Source organism: Dendrobates tinctorius, unplaced genomic scaffold (genome assembly GCF_039654945.1).
Source record: "Dendrobates tinctorius isolate UK_male_01 unplaced genomic scaffold, ASM3965494v1 ptg000455l, whole genome shotgun sequence".
Taxonomy (NCBI): Eukaryota; Metazoa; Chordata; class Amphibia; order Anura; family Dendrobatidae; genus Dendrobates; species Dendrobates tinctorius.
Genome location: NW_027362117.1, coordinates 2,511,538 through 2,516,801, shown reverse-complemented (window position 1 = coordinate 2,516,801; position 5,264 = coordinate 2,511,538).

The following is a 5,264-nucleotide window of genomic DNA, read 5'->3' as shown; positions in this document are numbered from 1 at the left end:
AAAAAAATGAAAAATAAAAGGAAAAATATATAAATTTTGTTAATTTTGTAAACTATGTTTGTAATTAGGTTTGTCGTAAGTCTGAATGTGGCGGTGTAAGGGGGAGGCTGTGAGGTAAGGCAGTGGGACCAGAGGGTATTAGGTGTGTTCTGGTGTCTTGTACAATATTCGGACTGGTGTCATATGTTTATATTGTATATAGTGTATATAGTATTGTATATAGGACGGTGTAAATGTAGTTCAGGGTTGTATATAATAGTGTGAATGGAGCTGGGTCGGGGGTTTTACATGATTTTATTTATTTATTATTTTAAGGGGGTGCTGGTGTAATTATTGTAATTTTGTTCCTTTTTCGTTTTTTTTTAGTTTTTAATTTCTTGTTTCTTTAATTTAATTTTCTTTTCCCGTTTTGTAGGTCGAGAATTTCCCTTATTGTTTCCATTTCTGGTTTATTTCTTTGTGTTTGTGTCTGATTTTGTCATATTGTTTCTGATTGGAGTTTTTGTTCTATGTTTGTTCTGTTGTGTTTTATTTGTAACGTCGTGAAGGATTTTATAATAATAAAAAAGACCTACAATCTATTACTCCCTGTTATCAGCCATTACTGGAGGAGGAGACTGTAGGACAGGAGAGTACAATCTATTACTCCCCGTTATCAGCCATTACTGGGGGAGGAGACTGTAGGACAGGTGCCCACAATCAGTCACACCCTGCTGAGAGCAGCACCTGTCTTGTGAGCTCCAGGACTTCCAGGAGGAGGCCCAGAGTCTGCCTCTCTTCTCCCCAGGGAGAGGCAGGCTTCCTGGGAGCCAGGCATGGCTTCCCAGGCTTCTGTTCCCCGGTCTGTGCCGGCGGGGGACAGAGAGCAGCAGCAACCGGCCCAGGAGGGCGTGAGGAGATCTGGTCGGATGAGAAAGACCGTACCCACCTACTCCAACCCCGAGACGGCTCCTCGTCCGCCCAGAGAGGGAGACAGAGGCACCCCAGGCCCCAGGAAGAAGAGCCCAGCAACATCATGGGGCGAGATGACCTCCAGCGAGTCCACGAGCTCCTTCTCCTCCCGAGTGGTCGCCATGTTGCGAGAGTACGAGGACGCCGGCAAAGCACTGACCGGGCTGAAGGAGCAGCTGCGGGAGGCACGGATCCTGAACACCCGTGCCTCTAACAAGGAAAGACCCGCGACCTCCCAGAGGTTTAAAGCCCTCAGAGATGAGGTGGTCCGGTTAGTGCTCCTCCGGGAGGGGATTGAGAAAAGCGCAGGTCCCTTCCTGGAGAGGTTTAAGAACCAGCGGCGGTTCTCTGAAATGAAGGGGTTAAATACCTCGGGAGAACTGCCAGCCGGCGTCCTAAGCGAGGAGGAGGAGGACGATGAAGTCGTGGCTGGAGTCTCTCGTGCTGGAACAAGCCGGGAGAAAGAGTCGCAGAGCCAGCAAGGAAGCGGCCTCCCGGCACGGCAGAGGACTCCGACGACCCATGCTGGAGTGTCAGCGGAGGAAGAGGAGGAGTGCGGTCTGTTGAGGGAGATCAGAGAGCTGGAGTCTCCTGTGGACCTGACCAGATTCTCCTTCGGGGAGGACGAGCCAGCGGAGGAGACCAAAAAGAGGAGGAAGAAAAAAAAGATGACACAGGAGGTGGTGAGTTACAAATATGTACCAATGTCTGATGTTACACCTACCACCTCCTGTGTAAACCCCACCAAACCTAAAAGCACAGGCTCTGCAGTGGGTCCGGGGCATAGGCAAGGTGGGGAGAGGAGGAGGACGTCCGGCAATGCTGCCGTCTGTGCGGGGAACAGTGCAGGGGGTGAGGCTGTGGAGGTACTCACGGCGCCGGACATAGGGGACCCCGTGGAGTTTCCCTCCCTGCCTGCTGCGGCTAAGCCAGTTATCACCGGGGCCGAGGAGAGCGGGGGGGATGTCCACGCCGTTGCGAAAGGGGGACGGTGTGGGCAGACTACATCCCTGCTCACTGCAGCTGAGCCGGCCGACGCCGGGGCTGTGGGGGGCAGGGCCGAGGAGCATGGTGCGGCGAAAGGGGGGCGCACTGTTGTGACAGGGGCGCAGTGCGCCTCAACAGAGGAGAGGAGGCGCGCAGCTGAGTCAGAGCCACGGGAAAAAAAAATGCACAGCCAAAGCAGGGAACATCATCAGCAAGGAACACTGTGCGCTCTGCCGTGACGGGGGGACAGCATGCCCCAAAATGTGATACCAGCACCCCGAAGTCTGTGGCTACAGGGCAGGCAGCCCAGAACAATAAGGGGCACAGTGCTCCAAAAGAACTGCACAATGTCAGCACTGAGCTAATGAAAACGGGTGTGGTGCTGCACCGCTCCCCCGACCCAGCAGGTGTGAGTGCAGAGACTGCAGACACAAGGGAGGAGGGAATGGAGGTGACTGTGGAAGGTGCAGAGAACAGTGGTAATGGGGTGAATGATGGGAGAAGTAGTGGAGTGAATAATGGGAGTTGTGGTGCCGCAAACGTTGGGAGTATTGGTGGAGTGAATGATGGGACAGGTGGTGGAGTGAATGATAGGAGTTGTGGTGCCGCAAATGATGGGAGTACTGCTGGAGTGAATGGTGGGAATAGTGGTGGAGTGAATGATGGGAGTTGTGGTGCAGCAAATGATGGGAGTATTGGTGGAGTGAATGAGGAGAGCAGCACTGGTGTTGGTGGAGGGGAAGTAGGTAGTGGTCCCACTGCCCCCCCAGCGGTGGCGAGGGCTTCAGCCCCTAGCTATTCGGGGGCTGTCACTGCTGGGGGTAGTAGTGCGCCCTTGTCTGGTGGCCCCGAGGACGGTGACTTGCAGCAGCGCTTCCTGGACGCCCTGAAGAAAGGGGAGAGTTCCATCAATGTAGAGGGGAGGGAGGTTGATCTGTCTTTCTGGATAGAGAGACACGGTTTTTCCGCCTTCCGAGATAGAGGGGCAGAGACTGTCTGGTCTCTGCCGACACCGGGGCAGAGGAGTAACCGTAGGAACGTGGCCCGTCTCCAGTGGGTAAGCAAGGATGCCTGTCCTGATCGGTCAAAGGTTGCTGAGCTCCTGCTGGGGATGGGCTTCGCGGCATACGACATCTTTGCCTTGATCCATCCCTATGGGACCTCCTACTTCGATGTCAGCTTCGTGAGACCGGAGGGCCTTGAGCTTTTTTGGTCTCGCCATGAGCTGGCTCGGGGTCGCCCCGAATGGCAAGGTTTCGTCCCTGTCGCAATATCCCGCCAGAACTCGGTCAGGAAGGTGACCGTTTTGACCAGTAACGAGTCACTTTCCTGCATGGACATCTCCACCTGGATTGGTCGATATGGCGACATCGTCGGCATTCCTGAGAAGACCCGCGACGACCATGGTATCTGGTCAGGGGCCTGGACCTTCATGGTGAAATTGAAGGTTTCAGGAAACACTGTTACCCATATACCTTCCTCTACATTTTTGGGGAGGGACAGGATCCTGATTTTCTACCAGGGGCAGCCTAAGGTCTGTCACAGGTGCGGCAGCCCCACACACTTCAGTGAGCAGTGTACCACCCAGAAGTGCGCACTGTGTGGGGACCTTGGCCATCTCGCTGCTACCTGTGGCAGGATTAGGTGTAACTTGTGTGGTGACCTCGGTCATCCATTCAGTCGCTGTCCGCGTTCCTTTGCCAATGCAGTCCTGAAAGCGGCGAGTGCGGGACAGGCGAAAGCCGGGACTAATCTTGCCGGTGAAGGGACCAGTAGGGGCGGAGGAGGCAGGGAACCGGTGAGGAGCAAGCTGCCGCCATCCAACATCAGGCGGCAGGAGCAACGCCATGGGAACAGGGGGCAGGGAGTAATGACCCTAAACCCTGACCCAGGTACTTCACTTGCAGCTGAGGATCCTAAAGACAGCGAATTGAGTGAGGAAGTCAGGAGACTTGAAAGGGAGGAGCATGCGGACGCCATGTCCTCCCAGGAACCCTCATCCGGTGACAGTCTGGATGAGGGAGAGGGGGAATGGTCACAACAAAGGAAAAAGGGTAACCGGAAAACAACCAAGGGTAGGAGTGGGTCCGGGTCTCGAGCCTCCGCTCGGGAGTGCGACCCCTCTGATTCTCTAGCCCTGATCCAGGTGCCATTGGAAGGTCCAGCCGCCCCGCCTCTGGTGGATCTCTCCAACCGGTTCGGGGCCCTCCAGGACTCCCCTGCAGAGGGGGAGGACGGGAGCCCGGAGCCGGAGGTTGCGGACGAGGATGTTGGGGCTCAGGGGGTCGCTGAGTCTTCTTCTCAGGGAGCAATTAAAGGGCCCTCTGGGGGGGGGGGGGACTACCTCGGGACCACCAGACAAGGGCCAGAGTGTATGTAAGGAGAGAATGGATGAGTCTGTGTGTCTTAAGCGCACTAAAAGCTCATCATTGTCTGAGGAAGAGGGTGAAGCTGTTGGGGGTGGGAAGAAAAAGGCTATCTAATCCAATCAATCATGATGGCGGCACCCACACCGTTGACGCTGGCAACCATTAATGTTGCCAGCATAAAGTCAGAAGCGGCAAGGTACACGGCCTTTCATTTTCTCGGCCAACTTGATGCCGACATTTTGTTTTTGCAGGAGACCAGGTTGACTGACCTATCAACCATGTATAAAGCAAGGAAGGAGTGGAGGCATGGGCCCTCCTACTGGTCTCTTGCGGCCGAGCCGTATAGCGGGGTGGCGGTCCTTTTTAAGACCGCAGCGGTTGAATGCAGACGATTAATTGAATTAGAAATGGGGAGATGCTTGATCCTAGATGTCTCCATGGGGGGACAGGAGCTTCGGCTCATTAACATCTACGGTCCCCAATCCAAGTGGGACCGCAAATGTCTCTTCATGAAGATCAAACCTTTCTTATTTTCAAGTCGGCAGGTGGTCTTTGGAGGGGATTTCAACAACGTCACGAGACCCTGTGATAGAGGAGGTTCTGGGGACCGGCTGACTTATGATTGCGTCGCGCTAAACAGGATAGTAAGTGAGGCACGCCTAGTGGATGTCCACATCCGGCACAACACAGGCAGCACGGGATTCACCTTTTTTAGAGGTAGTCAGTGCAGGTCTAGGATAGACAGGTTTTATTTGAAGGAGGAAGCCGTCTCCTCGCCGTTGTCGGTTGTGGAGGTGGAGTTCTCCGACCACTGTTTGATTATGTTTTCTCTGAACGTTACAGAGACTCCTAGGATGGGAAGAGGTTATTGGAAGCTGAATTCATCACTCCTTGAGGAAGAAGCTGTGAGACGGTCTTTTGAGGATTTTCTTCAGAGCCAGGTACCGCTGCTGGGCC